Source organism: Schistocerca nitens, chromosome 4 (genome assembly GCF_023898315.1).
Source record: "Schistocerca nitens isolate TAMUIC-IGC-003100 chromosome 4, iqSchNite1.1, whole genome shotgun sequence".
NCBI lineage: Eukaryota > Metazoa > Arthropoda > Insecta > Orthoptera > Acrididae > Schistocerca > Schistocerca nitens.
This window is the reverse complement of record NC_064617.1, coordinates 111,540,026-111,554,298: the sequence shown is the minus strand read 5'-3', so window position 1 is coordinate 111,554,298 and position 14,273 is coordinate 111,540,026. Positions and strand designations below refer to the sequence as shown.

Genomic DNA, 14,273 nt, shown 5'->3' with positions numbered 1-14,273 from the left:
AACGTACAGTATAACAATATGCACAACGATGGACATCGCAACAATGGCCCGACAGGCGTCCAGTCAGTGACAAGTCGGCACTGGCTCGCGAGCCTGAGCATGGTCGGACTAACCGGAGTGACGGACCATCCAAGGTTGGATTAGAGGGGTTCTACTGTACATAGACCTGTTTATTTCTACAATGGTCTACATCAGTTTACAGCTTGAACATTTAGCTACTTTTCGACATAATCCCCATTTCCGTCGATGCATTTTTGTAGACGCTGTGGCACTTCTTGTATGCCCACGTCATACCAGCTCGCCGCCATGCTGTTCAGAAAGTTATGAACCTCTTCTTTCACCTCGTCGTCGGAGCTGAATCGCTTTCCGGCCAAATGTTCTTTCAACCTAGGGAACTGGGCGCCAAGTCAGCACTATAGGTTGCGTGGGTGATTGTGTTCCACTGAAACTGTTGCAGGAGAGCAACGGTTTGCCGAGCGATGTGTGGGCGAGCGTTGTCATGGAGAATGTGTGCGCCCTTGCTCAACATTCCTCTTCGCCGGTTCTGAATTGCCCGTTTCAGTTTTCTCAGAGTCTCATAGTACCTGTCAGTGTTAATTGTGATTCCAGAGATTCAGCTGCGACGACGAGGTGAAAGAAGAGGTTCATAACTTTCTGAACAGCATGGCGGTGAGCTGGTATGACATGGGCATACAAAAACTGCCACAGCGTCTACAAAAATCCATCGACAGAAATGGTGATTATGTCGAAAAATAGGTAAATGTTCAAGCTGTAAACTGATGTAAACCATTGTACAAATAAACAGGTCTATGTACTTATAAAAAATAGGAGACCTTACTTTTGGGATTACCCTCGTATTAATGTTTGTAAAAGTCTCCATGCGGGCAGCATTGCACAGTGCTGAGCCAATATCCAGTGTTTTCTCTGAACATTTGCAAGGTTATTCATTTATTAGCCAATCTACTGATATTTTTTGTATGAAGGTATTTTACGGCCGGCATTGCACTTCGCTGTGTCAAGACTGAATATTTTCTATGCCTACTGTAGAGAGAACAGCATACCAAGTTTACATCCGTTGCGACTCTAGAGCTAAGGAAAATTTATTTCTTTGTATATTGGCACAGGGAACTTTGTCAGTTTATTGCATAGGGCCGTACAACCTGGTGCTCACGAGACTGGGTAAATTTCAGAGGGATTTATTTCATTATGGGCACTGCATATAGGTTTTCCAGATTAAGTTGTTTAATATTTTTGGATCACAGTAAAACCCATTGAGACGGGTGTTACGATTAATCAAGGAAAACCCCCCGTTGGGAAACGGGGCCAAAATTAGTTGGTTACTGTCGAGTTGCAATTTACAATTTCCTTATTGATTACTTCAACCATTAAAAGTCATTTCTTTATCACTTGACCAGGAACAGATCCGAAAAAGCTAGTAGACATGAGTGCCTTTTCAAAAAAAATTACTTTACAGTTAACGGCCAAGCCATTTTACTTAAAACCGACTTTGATAAAACATTTGACAACAAATCAAAATTTTCCAAGTAATGAAATTAAAAACTTTACTTTACCGTTAATAGCCAAGCCATTTTACTTAAAACAGACGTTGATAAAGCATTTAATAACAAAATTAAAACTTTCCAAGTAATGAAACAAAACAAAAAACCAATTTGCATACAATTTCGGCACCGAACATGTAGGGAGCCAACTTATTTTAAACTTTGACACAACAAAATATTAAATTACAACGGCTCGCTAACAGGGAGCCAGGACTAGCATTTTCAAAGGATGCCAAGTAGATTAAAACAATCAAAGTAAAGAAAGATACAGTCATTCACCTTTTACAATAACTAACAGTTTTATAGCCACGTAATTTTAAAAACCTACCAATGAAAGGCAAACTTAACCTTTTTAAACAGTGGCCAAGAACAATCAGAGTAAAATACAACCATTTAACATTTTACAATAACTAACAACTTTAATACCATGTCCTGCCACCAAAATGCCCCGGGATGGAAATAATTAACCGATCGGATGTAAGGGCGGCCACAATTGTCTGCAGAAGGATGCTCAGGCTAGAAGCGGACTAACAGACCCACAACGCCTCACATTCAGCAATCACATCGACCTCACGCGAGGCCAGGGGAGGAGGAGGAATCAAATCAGGAACCATAATCCCTACCCAAAAATACACTTCCTCCGAGGCAGTACTAATAAGAAGCCAAAAGATCACGGTCTATAATTACACCGGCGACAGGGACAGGAAATCCGAACGCAGGAGGCCACAAGGCAGCAAAAATTTAATCTAAAACAATAATCACTGCCCAAAAATACACTCTCTACCGAGCAGTACTAATAAGAAGCGGAAAAGATCACTCACTATCTATACACCGGCGACAGGGATACGAAACCTGAACATAGGAGGCCACAAGGCAGAAAAGACGCTGGTTGCACAAACCAAAATTCTTCAATTAACATATAAACCTTTAACCAACTTAACTTGCAGTTTATCAGAGAAACAGCAGGTGAACTCCGATGCAAAGGTTCCTCACGGCCGACCGTGTACACGTCGCCAGCGTACCCAACTGGGCGCAGTCACGCAGCCACGCGCTCTGTCACCGGAGCCCTCGTCTTCTCTGCACCCAAGGTGGCGAAATACCACTCCTCAGGTTAGGCGAGTTACTAGTCCATCATTCCCGCCTCCAGACGGAAAATTTAAAGACAACCGTTGCCGCTCCCACCAAGTAGTGACTCGGAACCACAGCCGTGGCCCCCTGGTGCTCACAGCAAGAGCTTACAGCCTTGTCCCGTCAACTCGTCCCACTCGTCTCGCACGGTCAGGATAGACCACGCGGCTTCTCGGAATAACAGCCAACTCTCCACCGCGACGCCACGCCGCGGTCTCATCGTACGACACCCTCTAATTCCCGATTTTAAAAACCGACCGACCGACTCGTCACCGCTAGGCAACCAACCGGCCATCCCCCCCCCCCCCCCCAAAGATCTTATTCCCTTACACAAGGCTAGCAGGAAGCAACGACTCGAAGATCGATAAGACCAGACACGCCGCCAGAGGGGAATCTCAACAGAATCGTACGTAGCATAACGATAAATATGGAAGAATCGATTAACGATTGGATGGAAGGACTCAGAACAATCTTTACAGCGCGATGTATGTTGAGAGCCGACACACGGCTCACCCATTAAGCACACCATTTGCTCAGCAACACATCACACAGTATATTTGCATAACACAAACATTACGCTTTTCATAAGCATTGGCAAACAAACACATAATTTTTTTAAGAACGTTACACATTTAGAAAGAACGTTACAATTTCCTTCTCAGTGTACATTCATCTGGAACTACGTCTTCGGCCTGGAATCTAATTGACTGGAGCGGAATTGTCTTCAGTGATGACTTCCGTTTCGAAATGGGCCCCGAAGACCAACGAAGAGCGTCTTCGGACGCCCCGGACCGCGGTGGGATATCAACCTCACTGTCGCCGCCATACGGCCCAACAACCAGGACCCTGTGGTTGTCATCCGCGACACCGTTACAACACAGCAGTACGTCGACGATATTCTACCCCTACACCTTGTTGCCCTTCATGGCAAGCCACATTTCAGCAAGATAATGCCCGTCCGCCCACGGCGAGAGTTTCTACTGCTTGTCTTCGTCTTTGTTAAAGCCTACCATGGCCAAGAACGTCGCCGGATCTCTCCCAAGTTGAGAACGTTCGAAGCATTATGGGCAGTGCTTTCCAGCGCTCTCAGGTTCTAAACGATCTAAAGCGCCGGTTCGGCAGAATTTGGCACGATATCAGGAGGACGTACCCAACTCGGTCAGTCAGTGCCAAGACGAACAACTGCTTGCGTAGGGGCCACAGGTGGACGAACGCGTTACTGACTTGCTCAACTTGTGAAGCAATGTCTCTTGAAGCAATGGTCCAGTTTTTGTAAAAATTGTATTCATGTGTTTGAGAGCACATGTAGACCAAGTCTTCGATGATTTCCGTCCCATTCGAATAAATACTACGTGGTGAGTCGTCTTTTTTTTCGAGAGTATTTTATTTCAAGGTGAGGTGGATGACGCATTTGCAAAATTTATGAATGTATTTACTATAACAAGATTTTTTCGTACTTCGGGCAGTACTTAAGGATTTTTGATTGGTTTTAAAAGATTGATAACTGGGGCTACATTATAAATTTCTTAAGTAAATAAACAATTACTTTTTTATTTTAATTTATTAGAGCTTATTTTATCCTTTCCCGCTGGTTTTCACCCATCACCGATAATTCTCTTCCGGTAAATTCTGAGGTGACGTGAACAGAAAGCATATGAGGTACATTGTCTAACTGTTTGGTGACATAATTACCTGGTTTTTGCTGACCACGGTGGACGAGCGGTTCTAGGCGCTTCAGTCCGGAACCGCGCGACCGCTACGTTCGCAGGTTCGAATCCTGTGCCTCGGGCATGGATGTGTGTGATGTCCTTAGGTTAGTTAGGTTTAAGTAGTTCTAAGTTCTAGGGGACTAATGACCTCAGATGTTAAGTCCCATAGTGTTAAGAGCCATTTTTGAACCTGGATTTTGAGCATATAATGTCACCCGTATTTTTTTTCCGCAGGAAACGTTTATCGTCGTTCGTGAATTTTCTTTGAATTCCTTTACTTAATATATTTTTAGAATGTCACTCATCCTTGCAAATACTGTACGTGGCACTGAACTTGTACCACTTTTTAACCGGTTACATGATTTATTCCATTCCCACGCCAGTGAGAGTTTCGGTATTTTGATTCAGACACAATTCATTATTAAGGAAATGCTTAAGCATAAACATGGACTGCAAACTGAACTAAAAGCCGCGTATTAGCCATTAGTTCAAAGCAAGTATTGGAACGACAATAACAGTGAAGTCAGGTGGTAACAGAGAACAGCCAATAATAATAATTTAACAACACATAGCAGCCAATAATAATAATTGAACAATGCCCAAACGATCAAATGTTTGCGATTAGAAACGAATGCGTCTACGATCAGACGATTCCAACGACCTGTTGGCTCACCCAGCTGCCCACGGGATGGGTGGACGGGGGGGACGGGGGGGGGGGGAGGTGGTATCAGATTGTTTACAGTGATGTTAAGATAAAGGTTAGGCGTAACTGAGAAACTGAAGTACAAAGGTGTGAATGTTATGCCTTGAACTAATATACCTCATACTTTTCAAAGTCTGTATAATGTAAGCAGGCCGGTGTGGCCGAGCGGTTCTAGGCGCTTCAGTCTGGAACCGTGCGACCGCTACGTTCGCAGGTTCGAATCCTGTCTCGGGCATGGATGTGTGTGATGTCCTTAGGTTAGTTAGGTTTAAGTACTTCTTAGTTCTAGGGGACTGATGACCTCAGATGTTAAGTCCCATAGTGCTCAGTGCCATTTGAACCATTTTTTGTACAATGTAAACACGTTTTAGTGCATGGGTATGTTTGTACATACGCAGCAGGAAGATAATTTTCTGCACAATACGTTTACCTTCCTCACAAATAAATGGCTGAATTAGGTGTTTAAGTCCTACATTTAGATCATAATTGATTAAGAGGCAAGAGGCATAATCACAACTGCTCGTAAACTGGAAGGAAATTTATCGCAAAAATTTGGCAGTATTCCTTCACTCTTCAAGAACACCTAAGTTAGGGGTTGTCCTCATTTTTCATCATAACATATGGTGTCCCGAAATTTAGTTTTTAAATACATTTTACGAAATTCTTTAAGTTTTCCGAGATTTAAACTCAATTAAACGGAATACAACACAATAAAGTAACACGTTTTAGCATATTTCTCTAACCTCCATAGTCTCACAGTGCCAAATTTATAAACAGGATCAATAATTTATTTTCAGCAGCACTGTGGCTGAAGAGTAGCTATATTGTTGTAACAGTTCCAGGCGTTGCAACTTGAGAAGCGTTATTGTCGCGCCACTTAACCACTGTATTTGTCAGAATAGGGTAATTGTTGATGCTACGTCAGACAAGGGGACCAGTGGGTTCTCGTATTAGTCGTGTTGTTGCCATTGTACTGCAAAATACAATGCCCAAACGTGTCTGCAAAATTCAGTGGAATTTTATCATGAAAGGTCGATGTGATTACGAAGCAGTGTATGGAACTGTTTTTCAGTATCATTCATGGTGTGCGTTCTGACATGGTTGATCAGTTCATGTCAGAGGAACACATTAACGGATTTTAGTGCACCGGGTTGTAGGAAAACTCTACAAAATAATTTTGTAAATCCTCAAACTAGTGAAGACATCAAAGGTCGAACAATCGGAAAGAAGAACCAACCCCATTCACAAGCGCACAGTAATACTGAAAGTCTCTGTTAATTTTATTTCATTAAAAATTTCATGACTATAATATTCTGAAACACCATACTAAATTTGTTTCTTGTTGTGTATATTAAATGTCATTTATTAAAGAAAACTGCAGAAATAAATCAGAGTAAATTTGTTTTTACACTTTTTACTAATAGTTAATAGGCTATCACTTGGTTAACATTAGTATTACAAATTTAAAAAAAAAAACCCTGTGTTCATTATGAGGTTTCTCCTGTTTGCTCCAAAAATGATTTGGCCACCATACCCTATCGGAACTTTCATGCTTAACTTCGTGCAGCCAACGATACATAAGCTTAATTAATTTCGAGTTAATTGCATCTAAATGAACTTAATCCACAGCTATATACTAATAAGTTTAAAATTGTTAAAAAGACTGGTTTGACGAGGAATGAGTGGATTGCTCAGCCGACAGAAACACTAAAGTGTGCTATTTACTGAAAGAACGAATACATTGTCCAACAGACAGGAAAATTACGGACTGGTTTCACTTTAAAAAAGAAGAATGAGTAATTTAGTTAATATGCAAAGCTACAACGGACTGAATAAAATGTTTTCGTTCGGTTTCCCCATAGACTGGTTTCACTCCAAAGAAATGATTGAATAACAGTCCGACCATTTCGTAAAAATACGAGTGATGTAATCTATTTTTCATTCTCTTGCATAAAAAGACTCTTTTCACACAAAAGAATGAATTAATTGTTCAGCCATTACGTAAAACAACAACCGAAGAAGTCGATTGTTTTCCAACAATCGACTGAATCGATTATTTATATTCCATTTTTCCCATCACTGGGAACTCACATTCTTTGCTTCTTTCTGCAGCTGCGATGAGAATCTGTGGTTGACAACTTGTTGTAAACACACAACTTTCTACATAAGCGAAACTGCTAAGCTGCAGAACCGGCAGCCCATCATCATCGAAATGTAGAAAAATTAAGCAGTTGACTATTTTCATCTTCTCGCTCCGCCATAAACTCAGAAGCATTCGCCCGTAGCGCCACTGTCGTTTTCAGTTTCTCCGTAGACGGGCGTTCACAGTAATTGCTTGTAGACATCGATGCATGGAGACATTAAAGCGGGAGGATAATGGTCTCCGGAACGAGTTTCCGTGCCGCGCGTTAGAATGCCAACCGGCGGAGCGCTTTACGGTGGTCGCTCGCCGCCGGTTGTTTGGGTACATTCCTGACTAAAAAAAGCTGCTGCGTCCAGTCAATAAAGCACTCCGTCTCTCTCTCCCTCCCCCCTGCCCCACCCCCCTGCCCCACCCGTTCCCCATATCTCTGTCCACATTTTTCAGTAGCAAAGCGAATCGGAAACAAAGAACAAAAAGGAGCTGGCTGGCGTGGCAGAGGCGGAGGAGAAAAAGTGAAAAAAAAGACAGCACGCCTGAAGTATCCGTCAACCGGCTCCGCCGTGTGGGAAAGAGTTGGAACGAGCTGCTTGGGAGGACAGAGTTGGAGGGGGTAAGAAAGAGAGAGAGAGAGAGAGAAAGAGGGAGAGAGACAGAAAGTGAGACGGGGGTGGTGTGAGAGGGAGAGGGCGGTGATTTTTTGTCGCAGTTGTTGGCAGCGCATCGCTGCTGCGGAATGCAAGGCAGGCTCTCGTCGCCGGGCAGCGAGCGTAGTTCTCCGGGAGGCCGCGCGAGGCGCCACCGCTGCCGCTCGACTGCCACACGGTGCAGGCCGAGGCGAGTCCACCAGTCAGCGGCGAACAGCTGACGAGAGAGAGTCTAGGAGTCGGTGGCAGGCGTTGCGAACGCGGTTGCAGTGGAGGAGGAGGGTAGCGACACAGTGCGTTTCGCGCGTTGGTGCGGCCGTTTCGCGGGAAAGTCGAAGCAGGAAGGCATCTCGCCACGTCACCCTGCGGTCGCACAGGCCCCAGAGATCGAGGCTGCGCGCGGCGGCGGCGGAGGAGTGGAAAGTGCGTGAGTGACGTCACAGTGCGTGTTTGTGTGCGAGCCAAGAGTGGTGGGGGCGCGCGCAGCGGCGAGGCCGAGAAATACTATTACCTCTCCTCCTGCTACTACGCGTAGTACTACGGCCGCCGGGTGGCCTGTGACAGCGCGGCGCAGTGCCGACAAAACCACTCGGCTCCTTTGTTCTGTGTCGCCGCCGACGACGGGGAGACAGCGAGGAGCGGATGTCCGTGTGTGTCGTGTGCTCAGTGTGTAATATTTCTGAAGTAGAATAGAAGGCGTGAAGTGTGAACCGTCGTGAAAGTGAAAACACTGCGGCAGCAGCCGAACACAGGATTGGACTGACGTCTCCGGTCCACGGCCCTACGAAACAGAAGGTCAGTGTCGTGTTTCTATTGTTTAATCGTAGAGAGCAGCAGCAATGATACGAGGAGACTACAGAATACCAGGGCGAGAGATAAGATAAAGAGATAAAACAGCTGCGGGTTCTTGTCGAGTGCGAGCGCCGAGAAGTTCTTTCATTAAAAGTTGGGAGGCGAGGCGCGGTGCTTGACGGCAGAACGTTACGGTAATGAGAGACGCAGAGAGAGAGAAGCAAAGAGAGTGTGGCAGAGAGGAGAGGAACTTTTTTTTTTTTCTCCCTCCGTCTCGGCTTTATCAAGCGCTGCGCCAGACTCCCTGTTACTACCCGGCAGATGCCGGCCTGCGATTGGCTGTAGCCACATCATCCTTGCTCTGTGTCAAACTGGTGGCAGAATGAAACGATGAGCTCACAAACGAATGTGGGTCACCGCTTTCCGCGCTGGTACCAAGTGGATGTAAAGTTTCGTGGAAAGTGGCTCCCCTATACGTGCGCAGCTTGTGTGTGTGTGCTGTGAGAATTTTTAGAAAACTTCTAATTAAATAGCAGACAAGTTCCAAGTACAGCCGGAATTTAAAAGTTAAAAAATTTTTCTAAGGAATTTCTATGATTATATAAAAGCTTCCTGTTGCGGTGGTATGAAATGAAAATGCCGCTTTCGGATTTGACCCTCTACCATTTCGGGCAAAAGATTACTTCCTCAAAATTGTAAGAGCTGTCATTTTGTTTCCTTTGTACCGCCTCGTTATTGATTACTATGTTACTTTTTGTCAGATACCATCTTTCTCTCTTGCAAATTCCGTGAAAAATGAAGGAAAGAGCTAGAACGTTCATTCTCAGTGGATAAACTCTGGTATGTTGCAAAAGGCTCAACGAAGAAGTTGTCCCACTAGCAGTACATGTAGACACGGTATGTTTCAACGGAGGGGCGAAGGCTTCAATTGTTAAACTTCGAATAAAAATAATTAATCGATCCGTATTGCTTTTCGGGCGTCAATTTATTAACTTTTTCACTTACGTGACTGCATTTGCATACACTCGCCATTTCTTCATCATCCGTATCACTTCGAGGTTCTGGAATTTAATTTTAATTGTACTCACTTACGCGATTTCGTTTCTGTACGTAAACACATGTGACTTCTTTTCCGAAATAAACTCACATGTGCACAGTAATAATCCAGAAATCATTTTAACACCAAATGATTAACGTAGTGCGAAATTGTAACATTGCTAGACAAAGAGCTCACATCAAAATATGTTACAGCAGCTGTTTCATGAAGTATATGTTGGTAAATACTATGACATATTGGCGCAATTTTCACAAACATTAATCATAAATAGAACTGCGCCTACTATGTGAAATATGTATTTATTTAATTGTAGATTATGCACGAATTTCTTATGTTGCACATAAACAATGATACGGTGTCCTGTAGCATATTTTTTGTGTGCTACGTAAATATCGACAGTTTGTGTGCAATGTATAGAATATCTGTTTACTGCAAATTTCGAACGAAGGTCATGAAAAAACTTAAATTATCAGTATGTTGAAAGAAAACGGTTACTACCGATTTGCTCCAAAGTTAGATGGTTATGTCAAAAGAAAAAGCTTATGTCTCACCCCCAGCAATGTTTCAACGATTAAATTGAACAGTGCATTTCATTTTGAATCTCTGATGAAACAGTCGTTTGTGTCTGCTATATCAACGGGGTGTGAGAAATTCCTCTTAATGCAGCGGTGAAACCATTGAAACCTCTGTTATTTACAACAAGCTGTTATGTCTTCCCATTTTATTTACAATTTGAACTAAAATATTACAATCTTACGACCTGGTAGAAACTCAAAATATTAACAAGGCTTAAACTTGTTTAAACCCTACCGAATAATCCATAATTTCTAGACGTAATATATTACTATTGCTTATTTCTAAAACAAATTCTTCCCAATAGAAATGGATTGAACATTATTCTAATAGGGTGTTACAAGCAAGTTGTTTCCTCGCAAAGTTATATGTCTTGCCAAAAAGACATTGGTGCGTAAGGTACTAACTATTATGTAGCCTTATCAACCGAAGGTCTGTATTTTGAACCAACTCCATAATACGCCATGCCGTGCTAGTGTTTAATCGACAACATTTCTAAAAATAGAGCATTGTGCTCAGTTTTATTGTATTGTTTTTACATTTTTTATTGGCATTTGGATGGACCAAAAAAATGCGGTAATGAATTTCACGCTGACGTTTAGATACGTCTATAGAATAATAAATCTATAATTGAGAGAAAACACAATTTTATATTGTTTTAGCACAGAGTAGACGCGAGAAAGTACTATGATACATCAGATAAAAGAAGAATGACGTAATCCCTTACATTAGGTGTTTCGGTACACTAACATGTCTTAATCAACTATGCAACAATAATGTGTGTTGCGTGAGGGACTAGATTTTCAATTATTACTGTTAATTGCGGCAGCTTCTGTTTTGAGAAGCTACCGGTATCTTCTCTAAAGACTTCTCTGTACCTTACACATGATCCACTAAGTAAGCTTAATGTTACAGTGTTTTTTTATATAAAAATAAAGCCAGATACGAAAAAAAACTACTTTCACATTTTGTAAAATACTCATTTTGAAAAATACTCATGTATTTACAAGGCAAGTGACGTTCAAGAATCAGAAACGAGATTTCTTTGATCGATAAAAGATGTATAGCACTTGAATCCGTCCCAGAAGTTAAATTTAAGACAACATGAGATACTAAAATGAAGAGATGAGAAGACTGAATTGTGATGTACTTTAATTTTGTAGCTTGGCGTAATTCACATCAGTCATCTTCATTCAGAATGTGGTCGGACTTTTTAAATTTAAATTAAATATAATTTTAATAATAGCTCTCGCAGCGGTATGTCACATAATATTCTTGTCGCCGCAATAGTTGTATATAAAATTATTGATTATAAAATTGTTGGTGCCTAAGCTCGTAGAAAATGTAGTTATAAATTTATTTACTGCGTATGTCGTGTAGATAATCAAACTTAATTATAATATTGAAGAAAGACTGTACTATAGAGAAGTTAGAATGTAATGAAAAATTTGAGAATTGTGCGATATTTTCTTGAACGAACTGTAGTATCAAATACAATCGTAAAAAGTACCGCCAAAGTATACCAGTAGCGAAGAAAACGTAGACCTCGACAAATCATATACTACTCATACCACCCATTATTCCAAGGCAAATTACAAGTTTTTCTTTAAGACAGTAGCACTTAATCACACGACAAAAGCAGTAATTTTGAATACAAGGCAAGTCATGAGGAAAAAAATCGGTACTCGAATAACACTTCCATTCTTGTTTAATATAACTCGTATTTATTGGCGAAATATCATGTGTTTTTATAGTCTGTACATGGTGTGTAATTTTTACTTCTGCAGTTGTGTTACGTGTATGTACAACATAAATACAGAGTAAATTTTAATTTTCATTAGTAATGAAAGGTTCTTATTTTCTACAGCACCATTCGACATTTGCGATATATACTTGGTATCGATATTGATTTTACAGTTATGGAAACCGAAATATATATACTTCTATCGGAAGACAACCTATATACATTATGTGCCAAAACTTAATCACCACAGTCCGTGAAACTGATGGAACAGTGACGTTATCAATGCCTGGAAACTGTGGCTGTAAGAGAGAACTTTTATTTATTCGTTTATTTTGTCTTTGGGAAAGAGAGAACTTAAGGTAAAACGAAGTAAATGAATAAAGTGAGATCTTCATTGACTGAAAGTGTCGGACCTAAAGCCGCTGAAACGAAGAACTAAACGGAACTTCTGCGCTTCATTGAGCACACTAATGGATGGGAGCACTGAAGTAAGAAAATGTTTGGAAGTCCAATTCTGAGGGTCGGTATGAAAACGCGGTTGAACTGTGTCTAGTCTCCGAAGGAAAATATCAGCAAAGCGTGCCCCGATCAATAGAAGTGACAACTGTTGCTGGCTACTGGCTGTTGTTTTGCGTGAAAACTGAAAGTAACTTGTGAAATAAAGTAACACGCGGTTTAGAACAAAAACGCACAGGCAGCTTCTTAAGGGAATGTTTGGATAGTACTCTAGCAACTAGCAGGCAGGAAATGGCAACGCGCGATGGTTTAAACCAATTCGTGAGAGTTTTGTTTTGTATGGAGTACAAAAGGTGAGCCAAAAACTTCAAAATGTGATTAAAACAAAGCATTGGTTCCTGGACGAATACACATACTCCAGGTGAAGTCCTTAACGATTGTCTGAATGAATCCCATAGGAATGTAAATTAGCTTTCTATGTAAGTTGGATACCTCAAAAAGGAAATAAGATTTGCAAAAACTGTACGTGAATGCCATGTCCTCTCTGAGTAGGTTGTGTGGACGAATCTTAAAAGAATGAGTGTGTGTTGAACAGGTAGAATATTATTTGGGAAATGCTGTCACAAACAGCTAATAGAAAAATCAATAGCTTGTGGTAGAGGTTTCATGTCGGGTGATGTGGGTGGCCAAATCATTCGCTCGATTTGTACAGAACGTTCTTCAAACCAAGCGCGAACAATTGTGGCCCGGAGACGAGGCGCACTGTCATCCACAAAATTTCAATCGTTGTTTCGGAACATGGAGTGCATGAATGGCCGAAAACGATCTTCAAGCAGCCGAACATAATCATTTCCAGCCAATGATCGATTCATTTGAACCAGAGGACGCAGTCCAATGCATGTAGCCGGCCAGGGTGGCCAAGCGGTTCTAGACGCTACAGCCTGGAACCGCGCGACCGCTACGGTCGCAGGTTCGAATCCTTCCTCGGGAATGGATGTGTGTGATGTCCTTAGGTTAGTTAGGTTTAAGTAGTTCAAAGTTCTAGGGGACTGATGACCACTGCAGTTGAGTCCCATAGTGCTGAGAGCCATTTGAACCATTTTTTAACCATTCCATTCCATGTAAACACAGCCCGCACCATTATGGAGCCACTACCACCTTGCACAGTGCCTTGTTAACATGTTAGGCCCTAGGTTTTGTGGGGAGCCATTATGGAGCCACTACCACCTTGCACAGTGCCTTGTTAACATATTAGGCCCTAGGTTTTGTGGGGAGCCATTATGGAGCCACTACCACCTTGCACAGTGCCTTGTTAACATGTTAGGCCCTAGGTTTTGTGGGGAGCCATTATGGAGCCACTACCACCTTGCACAGTGCCTTGTTAACATGTTAGGCCCTAGGTTTTGTGGGGAGCCATTATGGAGCTACTACCACCTTGCACAGTGCCTTGTTAACATGTTAGGCCCTAGGTTTTGTGGGGAGCCATTATGGAGCCACTACCACCTTGCACAGTGCCTTGTTAACATGTTAGGCCCTAGGTTTTGTGGGGAGCCATTATGGAGCCACTACCACCTTGCACAGTGCCTTGTTAACATATTAGGCCCTAGGTTTTGTGGGGAGCCATTATGGAGCCACTACCACCTTGCACAGTGCCTTGTTAACATGTTAGGCCCTAGGTTTTGTGGGGAGCCATTATGGAGCCACTACCACCTTGCACAGTGCCTTGTTAACATGTTAGGCCCTAGGTTTTGTGGGGAGCCATTAT

At 42.3% G+C, this 14,273-nt stretch overlaps 1 long non-coding RNA gene across 1 annotated transcript in view; it reads left to right on the top strand.

Moving 5' to 3' along the window:
• The first annotated feature begins 8,106 nt into the window (after positions 1-8,106).
• The window catches only part of LOC126251809 (uncharacterized), a 781,546-nt gene continuing 775,379 nt past the window's right edge, over positions 8,107-14,273 (top strand). The window contains exon 1 of the long non-coding RNA XR_007545788.1: positions 8,107-8,681. This is a non-coding gene — a long non-coding RNA (uncharacterized LOC126251809). The remainder of the gene's footprint in view (positions 8,682-14,273) is intronic.